Source organism: Loxodonta africana, chromosome 6 (genome assembly GCF_030014295.1).
Source record: "Loxodonta africana isolate mLoxAfr1 chromosome 6, mLoxAfr1.hap2, whole genome shotgun sequence".
Taxonomy (NCBI): Eukaryota; Metazoa; Chordata; class Mammalia; order Proboscidea; family Elephantidae; genus Loxodonta; species Loxodonta africana.
In genome coordinates this window covers 17,361,548-17,376,272 of record NC_087347.1, presented here as the reverse complement: position 1 = coordinate 17,376,272, position 14,725 = coordinate 17,361,548, and the positions used below count along the sequence as shown (strand labels likewise).

General features: G+C 41.2%; 1 protein-coding gene across 3 annotated transcripts in view; it reads right to left on the bottom strand.

Annotated features, from left to right (window-relative positions):
• The window catches only part of DOCK10 (dedicator of cytokinesis 10), a 305,484-nt gene that overhangs the window by 196,929 nt on the left and 93,830 nt on the right, over positions 1-14,725 (bottom strand). The gene's annotated exons all lie outside the window — the stretch shown is intronic.

The window sequence follows — 14,725 nt, the reverse complement described above, 5'->3', positions numbered from 1 at the left end:
TCCCCTGAAACCCACCTGAACCCTCCTGCCTATTTTCTCCCTCTCCATAGCACTACCACCATGTGATACTACTAATATATTTTACTTATAGTCTTTCTTCCCTCATTAGACTCGGTGTTCCATGAGAGTAGAGATTTTCATCTGCTTTTTTCACTGTGTCCACAGTGAGGAGAACAGTGCTGGGCACCTAGAAGTCTCTCAATATGTATTTGTTAAACTTAACGAAAGAATGAATGAGGACCTTACATTATTGGGTTTAACAATGAACCTTGTCCTATATGTATATTGTACTTTGAAATATTAGCTATTGATTAAGAACTATATAGCTTATAAAAATATAGAATACAGAGTCAACTTTTTTTTTTTTTTTTAACAAAAGTTGGGAGGCCACAAAACTAGGAAATAATTTATTAGATTAGCTATCTGAAAGATAGGCTCTAGAAATGACTGTTTTGGTCAGAACCGTTGGTTCTAGAAAAGAGAATCATTCAGTTCCCTTCAGATTTGGCTTCTTCATCTGTAGGATAGTCCTACTTAATAGTGTTGCCCAGACAGAGATGTTAAAAGAACTATTGCTTGTCCAGGATGCACCATACAGGTTATCAAAATGGTTCAAGGAACATTTTCGCTGAGGACAGACATATATGGCCACCTGCATAGAAGAAGAAAGTCCTACTGGATAGAAGAAGAACATTCTACCAACTCTTCCCAAGAGAGTCCCAAGGAAGAGCTACCACGAAGTTAATACATACAGAATAATTCTGCCCTCTCTTCTTACATCAGAGTGTCAGTGCCAAGACATTTATTAAGGGCAACTTTGTGTAAGGCACTGTATTAAGTGCACTGTGAATGCAAAGACAAGTTGTTTTACCAGAAGAACTGTTTATGTGCAAAGAGTTCTCGATATCCTGTGAAATTTTCAACTTTCAGAAAGAATAGTAACGAGGCTGGGTAATGAGCTCACAAATTTCATTCATGCTTAGCTGACGTCAGAATTCTGGCTTCAGACAGAAAGGGGGAGGGTGACAAGAGTGGGGAATAATGAGTAAATATGTTGTGGTTTTTGTGGAGGTTCTTGTTTCAGAGCCTTGTCTTCTCCTTCTAGTGTTCGACACACTTCTGTTGTAATGGTGCAGATTGTATGATATAAGACAGTGTTATGGGTTGCGTGGTCTCTTCCAGGAAAAGGTATATTTATGTCTTAACCCCCACTACCTGTGAAAGTGATCTTATTTGGAAATAGGGTCTTTGCAGATATAATTAGTTAACATGAGGTCATCTTGAAGTAGGGTGGGCCCTAGTCCAACATGACTGGTGTCCTTTCAAATATAGTAGAGGAGACACAGAGATACAGACACACAAAGAGAAAGACATGTGAACACAGAGAGATGCATAGAGAAGGTGGCCATGTGAAGAGAGACAGAAACTGGAGTAATACACCTAAAAGGCAAACAATGCCTGGGGCTACCAGATGCTGGAAAGGACAAGAAAGGATCTTCCCCTAGAGACTTCAGAGGGAGCATGGCCCTACTGACACCCTGAATCTAAACTTCTAGCCTCCAGAACTCTTTCTGTTGTTTTAAGCCATCCAGTTTGTGGTACTTTGTTATGGCGGCCCTAGGAAACTAATATGAATACCCTTGTGGATTTTTCCTAACTTCCTTCATGTCTTTAGTCAAATGTCTTCTCCTAAGTAAAGCCTCCCTTGGCCATCAATTTAAAACTGTGACCCTCTCTCCCAAACTCCTTCGATCCCATTCTCCTACCTTCTTGTTGTCGCTGTTTTTCCATGGAGAAAACAGACTAAGACACTTTCATTTCAGTCTGAGGAGTCATTTCAGCAAGCACAGTTCTGATGTTGTATTGAAGGTGGCAATCCCCAGGGAAACCCTCATGTACCCAGATAATTCTAGTAACACTGGGTTGACTAGATGTTATCTGCTCATTAATAACCCTTTCCCTTTATCACCTCTGCTTTTTACAGACACAGACCATTCCCTTTTCCCCAATAAATTAGATTTAGCTGAAACATATATATATACATACACACATACATAATATATACACATATATACATATATATACACTCCAGACTTGAGCCACTCTCTGCCTTGTCATGCAGTGGCTTGTGCCAGACAGGTGAATGGGATACTGACCATTCCTTGTCTAAGCATGGAGACTCCAGTATCTTCTTACAGAAGACCATCAGAAAAATAGTAAGATGCTATAAAAAGGAACAACTGGAGAGGTAAAAGACATCATTTTTCTGTACTTGATTTCAGCAACCAACCAAGAAGTTCATGGAGCTGAAGTCTGCTTGATCAATGATCATTGGATATTTAGAAATTTCCACCGTGTTTCTTTATCCCTAAACAGATTTCACTCTCTAAGAAACTCTTTAACATCTTTAAGATGTGTAGGTACCTGGCGAATTCTCAGATTTTATTTTTTTCCTTATATGTTACCATGACAGTCTTCCTCTGGACCATCTGATTCCTGGGATAAGATGATGTATCCACTCTAATGGTTGAAAAGAGTCTTTTACAACCCCCTTTGGACCACGGACTTAATTGAGAATCTAGTGAAAGTTAGGGGCCCACTCCCCAGAAAAATGGAAGTACTCAGAAAATTTGCATGTGTGGTCAAGGGCCACAAACCTTTGAAGCCATCCATGGACCCTCCTGTCAGGATCCCCTAAGTCCCCAAGAATCATAGTTTTAGATGCTAGACACACTGTCTCATAACGAAGCATTCAACAATATTGAGCAGCTCCTAAGTGACTTCCTCCTCTTTCTTATATTTGCATCTCTTTTCTTCTCTATTCCTGTTTAGGTGCCACAGTTCTCTATCCTGCAATCCCCCTGACCCCTCAACTTCTGCAATACAAGAAGGATTCACTTCTCCCTTTGCTTAGCTGTCGGCCTTGGCTTCCTTAAATACTGGCTAAGGGAGGCAGTGCTAGGCAGCAGGCAGGAATGTATCTTGGTCCTGTGGTAGGCAGGGTTTTAAGATGGTTCCCAAGACTTCTGGCCCCTGGTGTATGTGCCCTGCATAATCCCTTCTTGAGCACAGTGGGACTGTGAATATGATACCTTTTGCTCTAATGTTGGGTTATGCCATATGAAAAAAGGTGAAAAAAGTTTGCATGGAATTCAGCTTTCAAAGAGGTAGACTGTTAATTATCAAAAGGGAGATTATCCTGGATGGGCCTGACCTAATCAGTCCCTTAAAAGAGACTGGGCCCCTCCTGATGAAAGGGATTTGACGCATGAGACAAATTCTCATACTGGCCTTGAAGGAGCAAATATCCATGTTGTAACAGGGTCTCTGGAGGGGACTACATGGCAGGAAGCTGCAGGTAGCCTCTAGGAGCTGATGGCGGCCCCTCGCTGACAGCTAGCAGTTCCTAAATCTCATTTTTACAGCTACAAAGAGCTGAATCCTGAAAACAACCACGTAAGATTAAAAGTGTATCCGCAGCTTCTTATAAGACTGTAGCGCCAGCTGAAGCCTTTATTTCAGCCTGGCAAGACCCCGATCAGAGAACCCAGCAATGCTATGTTACATTTCTGATTTACAGAACTATGAGATAATAAATGTGCATTATTTATACTACTAAGTTTCTGGTCATTTGTTACCCCATAGTAGAAAATATAGCTGCCAAACAACTAATACTCTTATGTTGTCCCCATACTTGTTCATAACTTATTTATTTTTTATAAAACAGAGTTATACACATTGTAAAGTTCATTAATTTCTTTTCATAAAATTATTCTGTAATTCTATAAGAGGTGTATTGAGTATGCTTCATCCCTCCAACATGTATCTTCTGCAGCATCGCTCTACTCTAACCAAAGGAATTTCTTAGCTTTTAAGGACTGAAGTGATTAAATTGGGTCCACCCAGATGAATTATGATGTTGGCAAAGCATGTTGAATATACAAGGCACTGCTGGAAGAGCTACTCTGTCCTATAGGGTCGCTATGAGTCGGAATCGACTCGACGGCAGTGGGTGGCTAGAAGAGCAAACAAATCTGTCTTGGAAGAAAGACAGCCAGAATGCTCCTTAGAAGCAAGGATGGAAAGAAAGACTTCATCTCATATACTTTGGACATGCTGTCAAAAGGGACCAGTCTCTAGAAAAGGGCATCATGCTTGGTAAAGTGGAGGGTCACTGAAAAAGAGGAAGACCCCCAACTAGATGGACTGACACAGTGGCTGCAACAATGGACTCAAACACAACAAGACTGTGCAGATGGTACAGGACAGGGCTGTGTTTTGTTCTGTGCCTCATAGGGTCGCTCTGAGTTGGAACTGACTTGACAGCATGTAACAACACCAACAACAGCTCAGATGATCCAGGATAATCTTCCTACCTTAAGTTTACAACCTCAATCACTTCTGCAAAGTCCCTTTACACTCGTACTTAGATTAGTATTTAACTGAATAACCAGGGTATGGAAATCTTGGGTGGGGGGCATCTTTAGGGTTCTTTCTACCACATAGTCTTATTCTGGACAACAGCTGGTTTTTGTATTTATCTTTTAAAAATAATTTTAACATAAAAAATGTACTGAGAATAACAAAATATATTAAGAAAACATTCTGCAACCCACTTTGGTGAGTGGTGTCTGGGGTCTTAAACTCTAGCAAGCGGTCACCTAAGATGCACCAATTGGTCTCAACCCACTGGGAACAAAGAAGAATGAAGAACACCAAAGACATAGGTAAATATGAGTCCAGGAGACAGTAATGGCCACATAAACCAGAGACTACATCAGCCTGAGACCAGAAGAACTGGATGGTGCCTGTTTACCACCGATGACTTCCCTGACAGGGAATACAACAGGGAATCCTCGATGGTGCAGGAGAACAGTAGGATGCAGACTTCAAATTCTCATTAAAAAAAAAAAAAAAACAAGCTTAATGGTCTGACTGAAAGTGGAGGGGCCCCAGAGGTCATGGTCCCCAGACCCTCTGGTAGCCCAAGACTGGAACCATCCCCAAAGCCAACTCTTCAAACAGCGATTGGACTGGACTATATAGACAGAAAATGATACTGGTGAGGAGTGAGCTTCTTGGCTCAAGTAGACACATGAGACTACGTGGTCAGCTCCTGTTTGGAGGTGAGATGAAAAGGCAGAGGGGGGATAGGAGCTGGTTGAATGGACACAGGGAATACAGGGTGGAGAGGAGGAGTGTGCTGACTTATTAGAGGGAGAGCAGCTAGGAGTACATACCAAGGTGTGTACAAGTTTTTGTATGAGAGACTGAACTTGATTTGTAAGCTTTCACTTAAAGAACAATAAAAAAAGAATGTGCTGAGAAGAGGGTAGGTGAGGAGGTCACTCTTGGCTTTTGAGTGTGGTTCCCACTGAGCAGTGCAGTGGGATCCAGGTTGCAGTGCAGCTAAATGAGTGAGAAGAAATACAAATTGGGTTTATAGATCATGTACTAGAAAAGAAAGCTGGCAGTGAAATAAAGGTGAGAAATAGAATAGTAGTTGTGGGAAGGGGCAGCAGAACCAAACAGACAAAACTGGGTGAGAAGAAGAGGAATGAGAATGGAGAAGTCACAGGAATATGTGTTGTTAGGTTGTTGCCGGGTGCCCTTGAGTTGACTGCCACCCAGCAACCCCATGTGACAAAGTAGAACTACCCCATAGGATGTTCCAGGCTTTAATATACAAACACAGAAAACAAACTAAGGCAATAAGCTAGGAGATCATCTTTAAAACGTTCAATTATATGTGCAAATAATTGAATAGGCTGTACAATGTGCAAACGACATCATCTCCAAATCTATGAAACCAGAGGGCAGAAACTTGGCTTTCTTTGACAATGCATCTGAACCTACTGAATAACAATTACCCAAAAAGTACCATGAGGAATTTAGAGTAATTGAAAACTCGATGGTTAAGGTTTAGTAAAGTACACACGATGTCATACTTGAACCCACTAATCCCAATTTAAGCAACTGGCAGAGTACTTCCTATTCATTTCCACCTGTCTCTACTCACTACTTCTTTGTTCCATGTTTATCTTTTAGTTTATTTCACCTGTTAGCTTCTCAGCAGTTGGTGTGATCACCTCTTCATTGTTAGATAATGTTTTCATAACTCATTTCATCTTATTTTTTTCTCTTCTGTTTCCAATAGGTTTCCACTTGGCCAGTAGGTTTAGTTTGCTGCTCAGCCATCCCTCCCAGGAAAAACAAAAAATGAAGCTGGCCTGCAGCGCATCTATGGGTTTAGCTCACCATTGTGCACCTTGTGTAAAGGAAGTAATGCAGCATGTAGCTACTTCCTCCACCACTGTGGTCTCTCCTGATTCTGGCCCCTGTGAAAGTGCTCTGAAAGTGAGTAGCACTGACGCATACTATTTCCTGCTAGAAAGGTAAACCCAATAGAACAGCTGCAAGGTACCAATGAGACAGCCTTAGATTCCTCTGAGAGAACTGAGGTAAACACATCAGAACCTCTTTCTCTAAACGTAGAGCTTTCAGTGGACAACAGCTATGGAGCACAACAGTTTTCCCTGTCAGCTGGCCCCCTAGATGCACATAGCATTGCATTTAGTATTAAATATTTAGAAACTTGATGGAAATCAATGACCGCCATGCAGTATAAATTGCACTGAGGGAGACTGTTAGCCACAGCGACAACAAATAAAGACAGATAGCAGTTGTGTACGTGTGGTGTGTATGATGAGTGTGTTTTTGTACATACAAAGAGGCATAAATTATCTTCACTGCTTTAAAATAATTTATAATTCTATTCATGGCCCTTCAGATATATCAATTTATAATGATATTTGCTTATATTGTTGAATTAAAATAGGACCCAGGAGGTAAAAATTATAATTTAATCAGGATTTGATGAGTGAGGGAGATAAGGAGCTAATTTCTTACAGATTAATTCTTTAGATTAATTCTTACAGAAATCAGTGAGCCCATTTTAGAATCTAGTAGCAATCAGGGAAAGGGTTATACTTCTCGTCTTTTCAATAATGGACTTTAATATTGGTCACAGACTCCCATCTACAGAAAGAAAAATTGTAGCCCAGAGATACTCATGTATCTCACCAATAGGTATCTTAATACGATATTTAGAAAATGAGAGACACTCATTTCAGGGTTTACTGTTTTCTCAGTCTACTGATGAGTATTTAGATACTTAAGGAGCCCTGCTGATGCAAGTGGTTAAGGGCTGGAACACTAACTGAAAGGTTGGCAGTTCGAACCAACCCAGCAGCTTCATAGGAGAAAGATCTGGAGATCTGTTTTCATAAAGATTACAGCCAAAAAAGCTCTATGGAGCAGTTCTACTGTGTCACATGGAGTTGCTTTGAGTAGGAATCGATTCAGCAGCACCTAACAACAACATTTAGGTACTTACCTCGAAGTTTTTGCTGTTTTACAGTAAAGGCATCTAACCATCTTCAGGAAGACATGTGTATTTTAATAATTCCAGCTTCAACCTGGTCTACTGTAAAACAGGAAATCTCTAACAGGCAAACTTGCATTCTTAGAGAGATTAGGTTCTAGCTTACACCCCTTCGACTCAATCCCCAGACCCAGGGATCATAATGACAACAGCAACAACCAAAATACCACAGCTAGGATTTTCCAGGCTTATGTTTCATACTAATATATCCAACTGGATTGTTAATTTTCTTTAAAAAGCTGCAGAGCTAATTTTTTACCTAGAATATATCGTTGTTTTCCCATCAGGAAAAAAAAAAAAAAATCTTTCACTGGAATACTATTTCTCTCTTTAAAGAAAACTGAAAGGTATCCTAGGCTGAGCCAGATCATTTCTTCTACAAACAATGAAGTGAGGCACAAAAATATAGCCTCCCTGAAACTGGGAGCTGAGAGGCTCTAAATCAACGCTGTTATCTTTTATCATATACGGACTGTGCCCAACGGTCATTTTCCCAGAGACAAAGGCTTCGCTTGCTGGCTTGGATTTCACTCCAGCTTCCAAACACTGGCAAAGTTAACTACAGGCCACAGTTATCTCTTTTAAAATAAAACAAGACCCTAAAATTGCCCTCCTGTATTCATTCCAATTGCTAATTACCTAGCTTTCAATATGAATGTCATCCACTGTTAATAATTACCCTGAAAATTACATTGCACACAAGTTTTATGGGGAGGCCAAAAACCAAAAAAAAAAAAACTAAACCCACTGGCGTTGAGTTGATTTCAACACAGTGACCCTATAGGACAGAGCAGAATTGCTCCATAGGGTTTCCAAGAAGCAGCTGATGGATTTGAACTGCCGACCTTTTGGTTAGCAGCCGAGCTCTTAACTACTGCGCTACCAGGACTTCATGCTGAGTCCAAGGTCTTTTAAGTCGGTACTGGCACCCTTATCAGTGAATCAGTGGAGCTTCAATGGAAATACTGGCTAAATTATATAACATCAGGATTATATATGTTTCATTTTTGTGGTGATCTGTTTACTGCAGAAGAATGTGTCTTTACAACAGAGCAATAAAGCATTTTCGCTAAGTAATTCTCATGAGGAAACAAATTGTCATGTAAATGCCAAACCCTGAGTGCCCATGCAACCAGCCTTTGTGATCCACAGTTGGTTGCTAGTTGATCAGACTGTTAGCCTAGGTACAATCTCTGCAGCCAGCCAGCCCCACAAAACACATTTTTAATGGCTACAAAATGCATTTTTGTTTGTAAGGCCTCCATCAGGAGGAGATGAGGCTAACATAATACTTTAAGCGTTTATGCCTTGCATTATGGAAATTGGAGAATAATGGAAGGGTCTTGACTTCTCAATCAAGAGCTCCTTTGTGCATTGCTGAGAATTGCTGGATTTCTTTTATTTAGCTGTGTACAGTGCAGTGAAGTCTTGACCTTTGGTTGTGCACTCAAGGTCCTCAATTAAAGGACACATTAACCTCTTGCTATCTGCCATGCAACTCACCAGGCAGACAAGAAGGGCTAAAACAACAGGAAAACAAGGACTAGATAGCTCTGATAAGGGTGCCAAACAAAAACCAAATCCATTGCCATCGAGTCGATTCTGACTCATAGCAACTCTACAGGACAGAGTAGGACTGCCCCATAGGGTTTCCAAGGAGTGGCTGCTAGATTTGAACCGCTGACCTTTTGGTTAGCAGTCAAGCATCTAACTACTGTGCCACCAGGGCTCCAATAAGGAGTATCTATTTAATTGGGTCTATGAGAATGGGTTTTCCAGGATGGTAATGGAATAGGCTGTTCAGCCATGACATGAACAGGACCTATACCATTTTTCTCTCTTCTAAACTTATTCTTGACTGCTTAGTTCCTTTTTCCTTGTTCAATTTTTACTAATGACTAATGTCCTTTTCAGACTGTAAAAACAAAATGATATGATCTAAGAATGTCTTATGACCACCAAAATCACCCCAGGAGACCAGTCACCCCTTGGGCAGATGAGATGATACCTTGGGATCATAACCATTAAAACCACCCCAGAAAGACCAGTCATCTACTGGGCAGATGAGATGATACCTTGAGACCATGATCATCAGAACCACCTCAGGAGAGAACGACATTCCACAAGTTCCTGAAACCCATGATTTTGCCCTATAAAGCTTTCAGCCAGTCTCCATTTGGGGGAGACAGGCTTTGGAGGAGATCATTCCCCTCTGTCTCCTGTGTATCAATACACATTAAAGCTCTTGCTACTCACCTCATCCCTGTCTCAGGAATTGGCTATCTGCAGCAGGCAGCTCTGACCCACAAAATTGCGGTAACAGCAAAGGCTTTGGCTCACTTACTTTGGACATGTCATCAGGAAAGACCAATTGCTAGAATTGGACATCATGATTAGTAAAGGAGAGAGTCAGAGAAAATAAGGAAAACCCTCAATGACAACAGTCATTTTTAGAGCCAATCCTTCTCATATCTAATCCAATAAACTATCTCCTAGTTTTGCGGCCTCCAGACTTTTTTTTTTTTAATTTTTACTATGCTTTAAGTGTAAGTTCACAAATCAAGTCAGTCTGTTATATAAAAATTTACATACACACTTTGCTATATACTCCTAGTTGCTCTCCACCTAATGAGACAACACACTCCTTCCCTCCATTCTCTCTTATTATGTCAATTCGGCCAACTTCTGACCTCCTCTGCTCTCTCATTTCCCCTCAAGACAGGAGATGCCAGCATAGTCTCATGTGTCTACTTGATCCAAGAAGCTCCTCCTTCACCAGTATCATTTTCTGTCCCATAGTCCAGTCCAATCCCTGTCTGAAGAGTTGGCTTTGGGAATGGTTCCTGTCTTGGGCTAATAGAAGGTCTGGGGACCATGACCTCCCAGTTTTTTTTTAATCTCATGTGTAGCAGGAAAAAAAAAAAAAAAATTGAGCTCGCTCATAAACTGTACTTATTTATAAACTATACATTTCTTATAAATAGATAATATTTCAAAGCACAATGTTAGGTACAAAGTTCATTGTTAAACACAATAATGCAAGTCCTTCATTCATTTTTCATTAAATTTCATTAAATTTTTCATTAATTTTAATAAATTTCATTAAATTTTTCATTAAATTTAATAAATATATACCAAAAGCCTTTTGGGTGCTGGCACTGTTCTCGTCACTGATGATGCAGTGAACAAAGCAGAAAAAAATCTCTACTCTTATGGAGACTTAGAGCCTAGTGGATGAAGCACACCATAAGTAAAATAAATAAGTAAAATTCATACTGTATCTTATGGTGATAAGTGCTCTGGAAAGAAAGAAAACAGGAAAGAATGATCAGGTAGGTTTCAAAGGAGAACTGCAGTTTTACAAGCTCCAGTGAGAAAATTAGCCAGTGAAAACCCTATGCAGCACAACAGAATACCATCTGATACAGTGCTGGAAGATGCATGATGATACGCAAGACCAGGCAACGTTTCATTCTGTTATACATAGGGTTACCATGTGTCAGAGCTGGTTCAGTGGCAGCAAACAACTAATGACATCACACTGCCTGGAAAAGAAGCAAAGCCAGAATAATCTTCAATAACAGCATGTTTTTATCTGAAGGGGTAAGCTGGTCACCTAGGCAAAGGAGCAAGAAATTGGATATAACGATACACATTTTAATGGGTAAAGTTGTATCTCAGCTATCTAGTGCTCCTATAACAGAAATACCACAAGCGGATGGCTTTAGCAAAGAGAAGTGTATTTTCTCAAATAGGCTAAACGTCCAAATTCAGGGTGTCAGCTCCAGGAGAAGGCTTTCTCTCTTCCTGTCAGCCTTCTCATCAATCTTCCCCCAGACTAGGTTCTTTTCCGCACAGGGACCCCAGGTCAAAAGGACTTGCTCTACCCCGGGCACTGCTTTCCTGGTGGTATGAGGTCCCCCTTGTCTGCTCCCTTCCCTTTCCTTTTCATCTCTTGAGAGATAAAAGCTGGTGCAGGCCACATTCCAGGGAAACTCCCTTTACATTTGCTCAGGGACAAGACCTGGGTAAGGGTCTTGCAATTCCACCTTAATACTCTTTAACATAAAATTACAATCACAAAATGGAGAACAACCACACAATATTGGGAATCATGGCCTAACCATGCTGACACATATTTTGGGGGAGACATTTCAACCCATGACAAGTTGGGAGTGTGCTATTTACCTTTGTGCTTTAGATAACTGAGCTGTGTTTGATTTCTGGTTTTCCTACTTACTTGCTGGGGGCCTCTGGCAAGTTACCCAACCTCTCTGGACTTCAGTTTCCTGATCTGAAAAATGAGGATAAACATAGTACCTATCTCATTAGGGAGCCCTGGCGTTATAGTGGTTACAAGCTTGGCTACAAACACAAAGGTCAGCAGTTTGAATTCACCAGACACTCCCTGGGAACCTCATGGGACAGTTCTATCTGTCGTCTAGGGTCACTATGAGTCGAAAGACTTGATGGCAACGGATTTGGTTTTGGTTATCTCATTAGGTGTTGTGAGGCTTAATAAGAGAACATTTATACAAGTGCATGGCACCAACCAAAACCAAACCAAACCCATTGCCATGGAGTCCATTCAGACCCATAGAGACCCTAGAGGACAGAGGAGAACTGCCCCATAGGGTTTCCAAGGAGTGGCTGGTGGATCTGAACTGTCAGACTTTTGGTTAGCAGCCCTATCACTTAACCACTGCACCGCCAGGGCTCTAGTGCATTCATTGAGCATTTTACTATATTCCAGTGCATGGCACAATGCCTGGACTATAGTACAATGCTGAATGAATGGTAGCTGTCTGATTGTGAGGCAACTCTGTTGAAGAGGTGGTCTTAAACAGGCTTGTATGGTATGTGTATTGGAGAAGGGTGCAGGAAAGTCCTAGCTTTTCGGGCACTGAGCATCAACAGGGGAGAGATGGAGGCACACAAAGGACACCAGCTGCTTTCAAACTTTGAAAGCAGCCATGACAGGGATAGCAAATTCTGAAAGTCAAAGGAGTGGCCAGAAGACCCTTTGGGCTTGGCTGTGGGTCATCAGGTTAAATAGCCCCTCCTCCCATGCACATTCAGTCCCTCTCCAACTGATGTCTTTGTGCTCATTGCATCTTGCAGCACTGGCTATTTCATCTTAAATCCTTGTTGAGCACAACAACAAATGCTTCCAATTATTTTATTTCTGTCATCCCCCTTCATCCCACACCGAAGACCCATATGCCAAGAAAGCTAAGAAAGCCAAGATTTAACCAATATCATACACTTTGTAAAAACTTTTCATGGTTACTTTTCTGCCTAAGCGAAGACTGTAAATTCCCAGATCCCTAAACAGTATCGTATTTATGTCTGAGCTGCATTGGGGCTCCTACTGGCATGTGGCAAATACCAACACTGTAATTACCAAGTTGATGTCACGAACAGGAGAAAAGGCACTGCAATTGCTTTTTCTCGGTCTTCCACTTCTCCCTTTCCATAACTTTCCAAGGTCACCGAAAGGTATTCAAGTACACTGACAAGGAGACATTTAATCTGGCTTTGGTCTCTTTTGCAAGGGTGTCATACATTGGGAAGGAGATCTCTTACCTAGATTGCATCAAACTACCTTTGGCAGTATTTAAAACGGGCATCCCTCTTGCTTTGGTTGGCACTAAGGGTCATATTTTCAGAAACCACTTTTGAATTTGTGCTCATTTCTTATCTCTGAGTGTCCATAACTACTGAGTGAAGACTGCTATCAGTAAGTAACCTTTTTTTTTTTTTTTTTTAAGGCAGAGCACATCTGTGTTCACAGTGAGAAGGACATTAGATGGCAGTCAGGAGGCCACCTTTATTCAAGAAAAATACATTCACCGATGAGCTGAGTGACCTTGGGCAAAACAATAACTTCTACGGTCCTCTCTGTCCTAAAGCTCTTCTCATCTCTAAAATTCTATGTTTTTAAATACAGCAATTTGATTTTCCATCTTCAGATAGACTAAGGACTGGGCCAAGAGAATAGCTTTTATTTTTTTAATGTAAAGTGCCAATTGGAAATGAAAGACCATCTGGAATCAAAGCACCCCTCTCTCAACACCTGGTCCAGACACTCTACCCCAAAAGATGCCCCTCGTTTTTCATTGGTTGCTCGATTTCATTTCATAAGTAAACAGCTAAGCCTTCTCGCTAGATGACACTACCCTTGACATGGTTTGTAAGCAAAGCATTGAAAAGAATGTTGGCACTGTTTTTACACCCACTTATTTTGCTAGAATTATCTTGATTAAATCTGAAAATTCAGATTTTTTTGTATGTGGAGTTACTTCTGGCTTGTGTACAGGTGCAAAAAAAAAAGCCAGCCCTGAAAAAACAGCCCTTTGAGGAAATACTTGATGTTTCATTTTGTCCCACTCTGCTCTCTGGATTGATTTTATGTGTCCATGGCCAATGCTGAGTCTTTGTATAAAAGCCTGAGCTTTAAGTATGTCAGGAGAGAAGGGCACAGTTAATACGGCCCTGACACTTATTCTCTGCACTCTTGTTGTGGTAATGGTACTTTACTTTTCCAGAAGGGAACATGTCCTCTACCCCCTTCACCTCCGGTAATACCCAGTCTTGGTAGCGTGTCAAACAAGGTGCCGGCCCACATCTAGACCTACCCGACCAACTTCCCTGAGTTTGAGCTGTAAGAGGAATGATACAGGGCAGGAAAGAGGCATGGTTTATGCCTAGAACAGGGCACTGAACACTGCACATTGGTTCCTGGGGCCCTGCTCTGCCCTGTACCTGCTAAGCAATGCTGTTGAGCCCCCACTTCAGTCTAGTGGGCTACACTTTGCTCCTCAGTTCCCTAATTTACCAGTATCAGTTGCCATTCAATCAACTCCAATGCATGGTGATCCTATGTGTGCCAGGGTAAGACTGTGCTCCAAAGGGTTTTCAATGGTACATATGGGTGGACTTGAACTTTCTACCTTTCAATTAGAAGCTGAGCACCTCAACCATTTATGCCACCCTGATTCAGCGAAGATCAATTTCTGTTTGGGGCCCTGGTAGTACAGTGGTTAAGAGCTCAGCTGTTAACCAACAGGTCAGCAGTTCAAATCTACCAGCTGCTCCTTGGAAACCTTACAGGGTTCTATGCTGTCCTATAGGGTCATTATGAGTTGGAACCAACTCGATGGCACCTAACGACAACAATAACAACACTATATAACATTTGGAAACATTTATTTTCTCTGTAAATAGTATAGCTATTACGCTAAATATTGAGGATAGCCAGAAAAATAAAGCATGTCATTT